This window comes from Eptatretus burgeri, chromosome 14, assembly GCF_056783735.1.
Source record: "Eptatretus burgeri isolate ZD-2024b chromosome 14, Ebu_testis_v1, whole genome shotgun sequence".
NCBI classification, from domain to species: Eukaryota; Metazoa; Chordata; class Myxini; order Myxiniformes; family Myxinidae; genus Eptatretus; species Eptatretus burgeri.
Window position 1 is genome coordinate 55690056 of NC_140974.1, and position 13939 is coordinate 55703994.

General features: G+C 30.4%; 1 protein-coding gene across 1 annotated transcript in view; it reads left to right on the forward strand.

The window, feature by feature from the left end:
- LOC147013244 (uncharacterized) overlaps nucleotides 1-13939 on the forward strand; it is a 115971-nt gene that overhangs the window by 13695 nt on the left and 88337 nt on the right. The gene's annotated exons all lie outside the window — the stretch shown is intronic.

Here is a 13939-nt window from a genome sequence, read left to right on the forward strand (position 1 = left end):
ATATATATATATATATATATATATATATATATATATATATATATATATGTAGGGTAAGAATACTGATTCTGGCTCACTTTTCCCCATGTAAATGAATGGGGATTTTCAGCGATTCATATTTTTTTCCTTAAAAATAAACCCCCTTTTTATCCCAAGGTATATTTATTTGTCTCCCCTTTTAACCTGGAGGTTGAACCTCATTGAATTGAACACCTGGGGTTGAACAGCTCACTCATTGAACCTATAAAGATTTGTTCATTCTCAAATTCCTTCAATAGTTTAATTTTCTTTGCACAATAATCCCCATCTAAAATATTGACAAACAAAACATTTGAATCTTTATATTTTTTAAGATACCCCATTTGTGCCATTACGAAATGATAAACTTCTCTTAATGCTCTCATCTGACCACCTCCTGAGCCACATATCATTTTGAGATTATAGTAAATTGTTTTTTCATTGTTCAATTGATAACCATCAAAGTTTTCAGTCCATTCAAGGATATTCATTATTTTCTTTACATCCTCTAACTTACTAGTTTTTAAATTAATTCGCTTATTTGTTTTATTTACCTTTGTTTTAGTTATTTTTTGAATAAGACTTATTTGATATTTTTCACATTCATTATGTTTTCCATTTATATACCAAGACTGAGATTTTCTCCACTCTTTAGTTTGATTAATACTTGGTTTAACCATTTATATATTGTGAAAAAACGCGGCGGTAGCCCTTAAAAAACCCTAACCCATCTTCCCATCGTTAAAACATAATCTATTTTATACACTCTATCATACAATATCCATATGGAACACAATCTATTCCATTATCTAAAATAAATCTCTTATCATCAAAGGCTCCTAATGCCTTTTTATTTACTTCTTCACTATATATGTTATGTTTATAACTTCTTATTGTATTCATTTTCCTATATTCTTCTTTCTTATTCATCAAACAATTATAATAATTTCTAAAAGTTATTGATTTCTTTATTACATATTTCTTTATTCCCTTTAACCTCTTATCAATCTGTTCACCATACTTATAAGCATATGCCTTTGCTCTCAATCCAATAAACTCACTCATTACTTTTCCACCCAACTCATCCTTAAACTTACCAATAACCTTTTCATTCTTTTTGGAAAATAACTCACTCTTCTTGCTGAAATTACTTGTATCATATACTCCAATATTTTTCTTCATATCTTCAGAAACATCATCAGTTTTTATATCTAGGATAAAACTATCAGTATCCATATACAACAATGAAACATTTTCACCATACTCTTTCTTTAAGTCATTATACAAATAATCATACATCAATATCTTTGATAAATCAAGAACTGCTGTTCCAATATAAATTGGTTTATCCATTACAATACTTTCCTTTTTCATATGAATTGCAGAAAAGTTCTCTGAAAAAACCTCTTCTCTCTCAAAACTTGGTTTATTTATCAATCTCGAAGCTTCTTTCCAAGATGTTGCGAATCTAATGTTTTGCCTGTTTCTAACATTTTCCATAGTCTTTCCAAATACAGCATTATTCATTAATTTATAAAAGTCCCCTTCAAATTTTACTTTTGTATTTGCTCTCATATCTGTATTGAATTGAATATACTTTTTCACCCAAGGACTTTGTTTAAATTTTAAAACTCTATGAATTTTAGCTACTCTCAATCCTTCTCTCAAAAACTGTTTTAAGCTTCTCTGATGCAAAACATATCCCTCTTTATCATAGAATGTTGTTAATAACTTTTCTGTTGATTTACCTTTAATATTAAAACTTTTATGATAATCACTTAACCATTCTTTCTTTGGAGTTTCTTTCTCACATGCAAAAGGAAGATCTTTATGCTTATTATGAAGATCACTCGGGTACCTCAAATCAACTTCAAAATAATAACCTTCTTCTTCCTCATTCAATTCCTCTTGAGAAGAAATAACAATATTCATCAAAGCCTTTTCATAATCCTTTTCTTCCACCCACTCTAATTTACCATAAGGTTGAGATTGAGACATTGCCCATCCATACAAATTATTAGCATCAAAATACATCAAATAATTACTATCTTTTTCACTATCATAATTTGGGAGATATTTATTATTTGCTTTCGCATATCTTTTTGAACATACTTGTGATATTCCACCTCTCTTGGACTTCTCAATCATCAAAAGCATATCAACATCACTGATTAAATCTATATCTTGTTTTGTCATTTTCAAAATTGCACTCCAAGCTAAACCAGGAGCTGTGAAATAGTGGGCAGGGTCTAATCCATAACAATTTTTATTATGACAGAGTGTTCTAAAAGCCTCAAACACATCAGCTAACAATAAAACATCTGTTTTTAGATATAAATCATGATATTCTCCAAGGTTCTTTATCTTAAATATTTTCCATATTTCTTGTGCGTGTTTATATTCCTTATCACTTATCTCTTCTTCATAAAGGTTATTATAGAAACTTTCTTTTGAAGGAAGTTGTGTTTCTTTAAATCTCATAAATGAATCCATATAATCATAAGGATAAATTCCCTTACTTGTAAGAATTTTCTCTTTACTTTGAATTTCATTCCTTGTTTGAATTTCCTCTCTCGTAAGAATTCCTTCTTTAATCAGAATTTCATCTTTAATCTGAATTTCCTCTTTAGTTCGAATTTTCTTTATAATTAGAATTTCATCTTCAGTTAGAATTTCTTCATTAATTAGAGTTTCCTCTTTACTTTGAATTCTCTCTTTAATCTGAATTTCCTCTTGAGTGAGAATTTCCTCTTTTGGAAAGAATGAATTAAGATTTGGAAAAGAGTCCGTGGAGCTTAGATTTGATGCGAGGTAGGCTAGTGGTGTTCCCATAAACTTGTAAGAATCTAAAAACCTAATACGAGTTAAAGGTTTTGTGAATATCATTTTTGAAAATGAAATATACTTTTGACTTGTGTTTGTTATAGCAGAAATATTCCCTGGTGTTTTTGAAAGTTCATTTATAAATAGATGTGTATCATAGTTGGCGCTGTTGTGAAGAAAGACTGGAATAAAAGAAGGTAATTTATAATTAAGATTACAACAGGAATGAGCGGGACCTCTATATTTACCAGTAAGATGACAATGGTCTCTAACTTTAGACTCCTTAATTTCCCCCTCACAAATATGGCAGATATTGTTCATTCTAAATTCTAATTTTTCTTCTTTGGTTAATTTCATCGGTTCATTTGTTTCTTTCATTAATTTAGTGAGTCTTATACAATCCTTTTCTAATCGTTTTACAAACTCTTGTGAAGCATTTTTTCCACGATAATGTTCAAGTTTGTTATACTTTTCTCCAACAGATGATTTGATATAATAACAGAAACCACAAGGAATATGTTTTTGATATTTATTTGTATATGGTTCTTTTGGATTAGGAGAAGCAGTATTTATCTTTTTAAGGATACATTCAAAATCAGCGTATATCACAAATGGGTGCATGATAGATTTATTATAATCTTCAAAATAAATCTTTTCACCAGGTTTAGGCATTGTAATTACAGCTGATTTATGATTACTACAATATTTTGAATGTTGTTCTAATCGTTCTTTTGTATGAAATGAATTAAGACATCGCTTACAAGGATATATTTTGTTTGCTGTTCTGAATACCTGAGAAGAGATTAATCTTGATAAATTATTGATGTATGTGTAATGTGAATTCTTTCCAACACTAAAATATAAAAGGTCAATGTGTGTTTCTTCATTTTTATAGTTGTTTGAAATTTTTAATATTTGAACTTTGTTTGTATCCGTTAATCCATATACATTAATAGAAAGATTATTCTTTTTCTCAAATTTAGGAATATCTGTTAATGGCATTGGGAATTTAAAATCTTTAATGTCCAAGGTATTCTCATATTTCATATATTGTTTTACTCTTTCTGAATTACATTTTGGTGGATGTAAGTGAGCAAGAACAGACCAGAGAAAACATTTATTATCATTGTTCTTAATATTAACAACTGCCTTCTTTAGTTTTATTTCTTTTGGTAATTCAATATAAGAAGAAGCTTTAAGAGGGTTTGATTTTAGAATGTGTATATCTAAAAAGATGATTTTTTAATATTGAATCCACTTCCTACCACTGTATTATCAACATCCTCCTCTTGTCTTGATAGTTCTTCATAAACCCCACTATTCAAAAAATCTTGAAATGATGTTATAAAATGAAGATCTGTTCTCATATAAGGAGTTTGTTCTTCATCTTGTCTTTTCATATTCATTTTCACTCCCATATAAAACTTTAAAGTTTTCATTTCTTTTAATGTCTTTTTAATAAATTTTTCAACATCGGGTTTCACTATTTCAATTGATTCAGCTATTGATGATGGACCGGGTTCTCCAAATTGAAAAATCCTTATTTTTATATGCCCTTTAAATGCCTCATCAGTGTTTTTAATATAATAGTCTCCCTTTACTTTAAACTCATTTTTCTTGTGTTTTTGTGATTGAAGATGTTGATTATAACTACTCTTCAAAACATCCTTTGAACAGATATCACAATGTTTTCTTTCCAACTCAAGAGGAGATATTTGATGAAATAGATTAAATGTGTGTTTGTTGGTTCGGAGGTGTTTTCTATAATGTTTATATTCGTGATTACAAACATCGCAGTACGTTGTATTCACCATATTTATAGAATAAAACTTTGCTTAAACTAAAATTTTCTTGATGAAAATTTCATTTAATTTATAGGTGAATCTGTGCTTAAAAACATTTTATCCTCCAACTTTTTCACTTAATAAATACAATGTTTCAAGACACAAAAGACAAGTTTCAATCAATCTCTTCATCTGTTAAAGATACTGAGAAATATGTCAAGGATGTAAAATTGAACAAAGATAAATATAACAACTATTGGATAAAAACTATTATGGTAAATAATATGAGTTCTTCAATTTCCTTCAGTGGAAGGGCTTTTAGTATACCTGGTAGAACATCAATTAAAGTATCTCTAACAAAAGTTTCTCCTCTCCTTCTAGTAATATATTCAAAACTCGAAAAAGCAATGAAACAAGAAAAAGTATCAAAGAACAAAAACCTTATGGATGAAGCTTTAGAAAGAAAAGATAAGACCATCTGTAATATGCAAGGAGAAATTTGTATTTTTTTCAACAACCCTAAAGATGTAAATCTTGATGAAATAAAGGATGTTAATATATCAGGTGAAATGACATTTCGCTCAATAGTAGTTAACGATAATTTTAAAATTACCTTTAATATAAAAAATGTTGTCGTTGAATCTGATAATGAAAAAAAGTATATCGATATCGATGGTAATATACAACTGAAAGTATAGATGAATTTCAGTTTAAGTAAAGTTTTACTTTATAAATATGCTAGACTTTCCTGATTCTCCATATGACAAATTTGAGAATTGTCCTGCGTGTGAAAGACGGGGATTAAACACAGAGTCAAAAGCCTATAAACAATGTATATTCTGTGATTATCTTCTAATTAATGATAATAAAAAATATAAAAAGGAAAATAATTCTTTTAGATTTACACCAAAAATGAATTACTTTACAAGATTGATTAGAGAAATGAATGTAAAGTATGAGGATGATAACACACCTTTCCTTACAAGGGAAGAAACTGAACGTATAAGAGAAATGTTCAAAGGATTGTTGTTGTATATTATTCATGGATGTAATTTTCAGGGAAATATCAACACAAGATATTGTATAAATAAAATAATGGATTATCTTGAAATTAAACCTGAACTTAGGATAAAATATAGAGTTTCTAAAAAGCCAATAATAAATTAAATAACCTGTTTTTCAAATATATAAATGAATGATTTTTTACCTATTTGGGAAAATAAGATAAAATTTAACAACCATAAAAATCTCCCAAATTCATTAAGATGTCTCATAGTTGGTTCAAGTGGATGTGGAAAAACCTGCTTACTTTTAAAAATGCTCCTCACTCCCAACTTTTTAGATTATGATAATTTAATAATTTTCACAAAGTCGAGTTTTCAACCAGAGTATCAACTACTCTCACAAGGTTTTAATGCTGGTCTTCAAAAAGAAGATATAATAGGTTTATTTAAACGTCAAAAAAACCTAAATGATTATAACATTGAAGATATAATTCAACTATTTTGTGATACACAGAGATGTAAAAAGAAATCAAATCTTATAACTTGTATTCTTAGTGATAATACGGATGATATACCGTCTCCCCAAGATTTGGATAAATCAAAAAAGAACCTCGTTATCTTTGATGATTGTGTTAATGAGAGAAACCAAACGGTAATGGACAGCTACTACACAAGAGGGAGACATTCTTCTTGTAATTGTATTTATCTTAGTCAATCGTACTTTCAACTTCCTCGTCGTTCCATCAGAAACAATGCTAATACTTTTATTTTATTCAAGTTAAATTCAATAGATATCAATAATTTTTGGAGAGATAATTGTTCTACATTATGTAGTAAAAAGAAATTTGAGGATTATATGAAGCACACGACTGAAAAATATAAATATATTGTTGTGAAACAAGATGAGATATTAAGGGATATATTTTTTGTTTTATAAACAATTACATATATAAATGACAACTATTATTATAAATCTTGTGGGTAAATCTGCTTCTGGAAAAAACTTTCATAAATCAAGGTTCTTGTGTAGTACAAATGAGAATATTGTAAATTTACTTAAAAAACACCCCGTGATACGCATTGTATCAACAACAACTAGAGCAATAAGACCTGGAGAAGTAAAGGTGAAGATTATCACTATATTTCAGTGGAGGAACATATGCGATTGAGGAATGAAGGACAAATATTTGAGGAGGTTTCTCTTGGTACAACAAAATATTCACATTGTAAGAGTGAGTTAAAGAAACTAAAATCTGGTGGTGTTGGGATATTAGAAACTAATCCAGAAGGAACGAGACAAATTATTAAATATCTGAGCGGAGTGAAGATTTTATCATTCGGTTTTGATGTTGATGAAGAAACTCAACGCAAACGTATGAAAAGCAGAGATGCAAGGATTAGTGAAGAAGAAATTACAACTCGTATTAATGTTAATAAAGAATTTGATGAAATATTTAAAGAAAAGGATTTATTTGAACACATCTACTTGAATGATGAAGAAAAGGAAAATTTCCCTGTTGATCTTTACAATTCATTAAATGATATTTTACAATAAATAAATGGATACAAAAGAAAGAGCAAGAAGATTTAAGGAACATCAAGAGTTGGTTTCAAAAGTTGTAAAACAACAGGAAGACATAAAGAAGAAACGCAGACAGAAACTAACGGGCGAAGAAGCATTTGAAAAAAAACAAGATAAATTTTTTAAACCACTTTTAAAAACTTCCCAAGAAAAAATGAAAGATGTTTCCACAGTTCCCACAGTAGAATATACTCCTAGAAAGCTTCAAATGTTAAAAGATTTCAGTCAAATGACGGAGGAAGAATTAGAGCATTTAGGAGAATTAGAATATGATGATGAAGGTTTATTTCAACAACTGGAAGAGATTAATCAACCCCCTGATTATATTGTGAATGCTGTTCAAAACAATGAATATTCAGCGGATTCAAAAACCAAAGCAGGACTCATTCCAACAGAACAACCAGCAATATTTCATCTTGTTCAAGAAAAGGTATTGATATTTAATGATGAATTAAGGTTCTTAAGTTCTGCTCAACCCCCTGTTAAACTAACTCCGAGATTAATGTTTCTTCTCACAAAAGATGGAAGACAAGGTTCAACTGTGAGGGATGAATCAAAGTATATTGATAAACCATTGGATATGGAAAATAATGATGATAGAGTATATATTGATTTGCTGAACACTCTAAATTATAAGGTTATTCTTTCTGGTAAAAGTAGGAAGAATGAGAAGGAGAAACACATAATTCAGGCTTTAAGTATCCTTGGTTCAGGTATTAGTTTTCTTCCAAATGACCCATCGCAATTAGTTAATAGACTGTTATTGTTGTTCGGCAGTAAGAAGGCTGGAAATAACAATTGTTTTAATGAAGCATCAGCCATTTTAGACCAGTTGATGAACATGAAAATAATTAATAAATCTCAATATAAAGACATTTTATCTCATATTAAATAAGATGAGAAGCACAATCCTGAGTTTTAATTTCACAACAAGCGACCACACATCTTCATTCCCATACCCACTACAACTTGACACAACAAAAGAATATGAGGCATCTTTATTGTCCATGGAGACTTATAATACCTTATTTAATATAACCGAGAAAAATGACAAGTTTAGTTATAATCCGGGAAGTGGATACAAAACGATAACAGTCTCACCCGGAGCATACGAGATTTCTCAAATATCTTCCGAAATTGCTCGTCTTATGAAAGAACAGGGTGATGAACCAAAAAATATTGTTATAAACATTCAAAAACATACTTCAAAATCAACGATTAAAGTTAAAAATAACTACAAGGTTGATTTCACAATTGATAATTCATTTAGAGAGTTATTAGGTTTCTCCTCAAAAAGATTGAAACTAATGGGACGTTTTACAGTGATAATGTCATTCAAATATCCTCAGGAATAAATTCGGTGTTAATTCACTGTGATTTGATTGATGGTGCTTATAATGATGGATTAAAAACAAATACAATATTTTCATTCAGCGCATACTCAACCCCAATTGGTTATAAATTCAATATGGAACCTAAAAATTTGGTTTATCTACCTGTGTCAGGAAAAACCATACACAGAGTAAATTTTAGGATAACCGACCAAGATAATCGTGTGATCTCTTTTAATGGAGAAGTTATATCCATCAGAATTCACCTACGTGAAGTTTTTCAATAAATAAATACGATGGTTATTGTGAGGAAGCACGAGTTGGGAAAATATAAAATAATTACAGGGGATGGGATGTTCCTTTCCCCGTACTACAAGGGTGAAGGTATGTATCTTGGTAGAGGATACTATAAACCTAAGAGACAAAGGGGTGTCGGACATCAATTTAGAGGAGATGGGATAATTGATACTCTCATGGGTATTGGTTCAACTATTCTTAAACATAAAGACCTAATTGGTTCAACTGCTTCTGCTGTGGGAAATGTAGCAGGTGCTGTAAAGAGTATAAAAGATGCTCAGAAAGAATCTCATAAATTACAAGCAATAAAAGAAATTAAGAAAGGTAAAACTCAGTTGCCCCCCAAGAACGACAGAAAATAATTCAAATACTTGGATCAGGGTTTCAAAAGTTTTAACATCTTTTTTCCTAAATAAATACAAGTATGGAAGCAATTGATAGTATCTATGATTTGGATGATACTATTATTATCTCAAACTCCACTAAAAAAGAAGATTACTTCAAGGTAAATGCAATAACTGGAACAGACTGGAATACAAATGGTACAAAAGTTTTGAAATAAATAATCAACAAACCTATTTGAATCTCTCCGAAAGTTTCTTGTTGTGTAAATTTAAATTCACTAAGGCTGGGAATAACACAAACGCTACACTTGTAAATGATTTCTTCTGGAAAATGTTTGATAGTGTGCGATTGTATATTGGAACACAAGAAGTTGAAGCGGTTGATTATGTCTCTGCTGTATCTGAAATGATGAAATTTACACTCTATACATTCAGTGATAGAATGGGAAAGGGGTCTGTCGAAGGTTTTATTCCTGATATGTCAACGGGAACAAACACAGACCCTGGATATATTCAAAGGAAAGGAATGTATAATGATGATACAAAAGCAGAAAATAGTTTTACTGTGGCAGTTCCTCTTAAAGGTATATTTGGATTTTGTGATTATGATAAAGTTCTGTATGGTCTTAAAATTAGATTTCAACTACAAAGGAATGATAATGAAAATAGATTGCTTTTTGGTGTTGGTAATGCTTTTGGTGATCAGAATAAATTTGTAATTGAGGAGATGAGTTGGTATATCAGTGAATATACTCCTAATCTTAAAACAGAAGAGATGTTGAATCGAAGACTTAACTCAAAGAAACCACTCAGTGTATCATACCTCAAAAGAAGATGTCAACACGTTAAACTCAATCAAACTACTTACACGTGGAATTTGGGTGTTCTGGAAGGAAAGCCACGATATCTGTGGATGATTTTTAAAAAGCCAGATGGTGATACTGCGACTGATAAGAATAATGCATTGAGTGATAATGCTAAGGTGAAACAACTTCGCGTTTCTCTAGATGGAACATTTTATCCACGAGATAGATTGGAAATTAATTAGGAAAAAAATGATTTTGCTGAAGCATACAAGTCTTACCAAAAGGTGTGTGAAAGTAATGGAAATAAAGAACCTATTTTGGATATGACAGCATTTAAAAGTTTGTATACAATCTATACGTTTGACCTGAGCGCTCAAAAAGAAACTATAAAGTCGAATCGAGTGGATACTTCCCTATACATTGAAAGAGGAGAGAGTGAAGAAGTTGATACATATTGTTTGCTTTTGGAAGAAACAGAATTGCAGATTAATACAGATAATGGTGTGATGATTAGTCTCACATAATTTTTTGTTAAATAAATGAGTGGCAAAGTACCAACTGGGGTATATGTTAATCAAATCAATCTTCATAAACTATCATCTTGTGTTCAAAATCAAAAGCCTTGTACGATTAACGTTAATACAATTCAGAGAAAAGGAGCAGTAAGAATTGATGTTTTGCTCACAAGAGAACAGGTTAAAATCTTGAATGACACTGGCTCACTTAAAATTAAAATGACAAAACCAATGTTGAAAAAATATTCAATAAGAGAGACGAGTGGAGGATTTCTCCCATTTCTAATTCCTTTATTTGCTGGTTTAAGTGCGGTTGGAGCATTGACGGGTGGTATTTCAACAGCGGTCAAAACTGCCAACGAAAGGAAGGCTCAACTCCAGGCTCAAAAAGAATTGGAAAGACATAACAAAGAGTTGGAGAAACAAATTAGTGGAAGTGGTGTAATTGTAGATTTTGCTGAAAAACTTGAAGGTCTGCCTGATAAAGCGAGATTGTTAGTTGGAGATGTGCTTTCTTCTATAGCACAAGCAGGTGTAAAATTAACGAAAAGAGGTAATGGATTATATCTTTCTAATAAATAAATGAGCATTGATGAGTGGTTGAAAGAATTTGGAAAGAATACAACATCAAATTTACAACTTGCCAAATATTGTAAGAAATTAAAAATTCATAATGTGGTTATTTGTATGAGAGATGAATTAACAAATGTGTCGAAACATACAAAGAATATTATTATGAACTTAGAAGATAATGATGGGAACGGTTCTCATTGGGTTTGTATTTTTAATAGTCAAGACAAATATTATTTTGATAGTTTTGGTCTTCCACCACCTGTTGAAGTCATAAAATTCTTACAGAATGGTGTTCATCAAACATTTCAAGTCCAAGAATTAAATTCCAAGTGTTGTGGTCAATTATGTCTATATGTGTTATTTCAACTCAACAAAAATAAAAAATTTTATGATATTATTTTTAATCTAATATAAATGACTTATGTTGGTAAAGATGGTTCTATCTTTGGTGTATCTCAAGAACTGGATATTGATTTATCAAATTATTACACAAAGGCACAGGCTGAACGACATAAATATAATATAAACAAAAATATTAACATGAAAAATGCTTATAAATTAAAAAATTATCCAAGCCCGACTGACGCGAATGACTTGGTGAGATTAAGCGATTTATCACAATATATATACTTAAATAAAACGGCTGTGTATTCTAAAGATACAGAAGTGTTGATATTATCTCCAGGTCATACAGAATTCACAGTTCGAATTAAAATAAATTTTTATAAAGAAGGGCGTATCGTTTGTATGAGAATAGAACAATGGGGGTATGATATGAATGATTTAGGGTATAATTGGTCATTTAAAATTAACCTCGAAGACCTGGAACAATTAAATCAGTCTCGTAAGGAAGAATATTATCCACTTGGTATCGAGAATGAGTTTTGTGGAGCCACGATTAGTAAACAACAAATAAAAGAATTTAATAAGGGTAAATATAATAATGGTTTTGCCCTTGTTTATCTCATGAAAACAGAAAAAACAGGATTATATATAATAAGTAAGGAAATACAAAATGATTTAACTATGGGAAGATGGGGAGGTGTTTCGTGCCATAATATTATTCTAACATATATTTCTAATACATAAATGACAGCAAGAAGGCTTCAAGAAAATTATCATTTCTGTGTCCAAGCATACCTTCAAGAAAAGGGTATTCGGTATTTTAATAAATATGTTCTACAACATAAGAATGAGGTATTTTCAATAAAAGATTGGCATTATGCTGATGTTGATAAACCGACAACTTTAGATTTAATTAGAATGTTAAATAATGAAAAAATTATAAGGTTAAGAAAAGGTAAGGCTCTTTTAGAAATTCAAAAGAAATTTTATTGGTTTCCTGTTGTAAAAAAAATTATTTTGGATACAGGAATAACAAGAAATCCTGATGAATATATGTATAATATTCTATGGGGTGTAAACGATTCAAGTATAGTAAGGGATGAGGAAGGAGTTGAAGAAGAGAGGGAAGAGGAGGAAAAGGAGAAGGAGGAGAGAGAGAAGGAGGAAAGAGAGAATTGAGAGAGGGAGGAAAGAGAGAAGAGAGAGAGGGAGAAGAAAGAGAAGGAGGAAAAGGAGAAGAGAGAGAAGGAGGAAAGAGAGAAGAAAGAGAAGGAGGAAAAAGAGAAGAGAGAGAGGGAGGAGAGGGAGAAGAAAGAGAAGAAGGAAAAAGAGAAGAGAGAGAGGGAGGAGAGGGAGGAAAGAGAGAGAATAAATAAATATTATAGTATGGAAACCAGTGAGATTCAAAAAAGAATAGAGGTATTACAGAAAATAACTCAACCCACCAAGGAGGAATACAAAGAATTAACAAGTCTATTTGCAATACTTTCAACAAAACTATTAGCATCGTCAAGCTATTCATTTTAATTCAAGTTTTTTCTTAAATAAATGGAGGAGAGAGTGAAGGCATTTCTAAGGATTCTTTATGTTTTAAAAATTAAGATTCAAATGTGCATGTTGGAAACTAAAAAGGTTTTTGCACTCTGCAGGAATTTTTCTCATAAATAAATGAGTTATTATCTCAAATGTAAAAAGAAAACTAATACTAAAAATATTTCATATATTAAAAGTAAAAATAACAGGGTTATACAAAAAGGTATATGTTCGGTGTGTGGTTCAAAAAAAAAAATCAATTTATCTCCAAACACAAACTCGGAGGAGATATACAAAAGTTTTTATCAGGAAGTAAATTTACAACTACTGGAATACCAGGGGAATTACATCTTCCAGGTTATTCTTTCTGTGGTCCAGGCACAAACTTGGATAAAAGATTAGATGAGGCAGACAATCCTAAATCCTGGAGTAAACCAATCAATAGAGTTGATGAAGTGTGCATGAGACACGATATTGATTATGGGAATACCACAACGTTGGAAGAAAAGCATGAAGCCGATAGAGAAATGTTGTATAATTTGTCTCTGATACAAAATCCAACCTTGAGAGAAAAAGTTGATAGGTTCATCGTGAAGAAGATGATTAGTGCTAAATTGAAACTTGGACTTGGAAATTCAAAAAACTTATAGGCTCTAATGATGCCATTAAGACTGAAGAGCAATTAGCTGATGAATTACATAAACCAATATTCACAAAGTTTCAGAGAAGGAAAGTTTATTCCAAGGAAGTTGATTATATCTGGTCTGCTGATTTGATTGAACTCAATAATGATAAGGGGTACAAGTATGCTTTAACCGTTATTGATTTGAGGAGTAGATATGCGTGGGTTGTCCCTTTAAAAAACAAAACAGGTAATACTCTTATGTTAGCTTTTCAACAGATATTTAATAAAAGTAAGAGAAAACCTAAGAAATTGTGGACTGATGAGGGTAGAGAGTTTTATAACAAGACATTTATGAATTT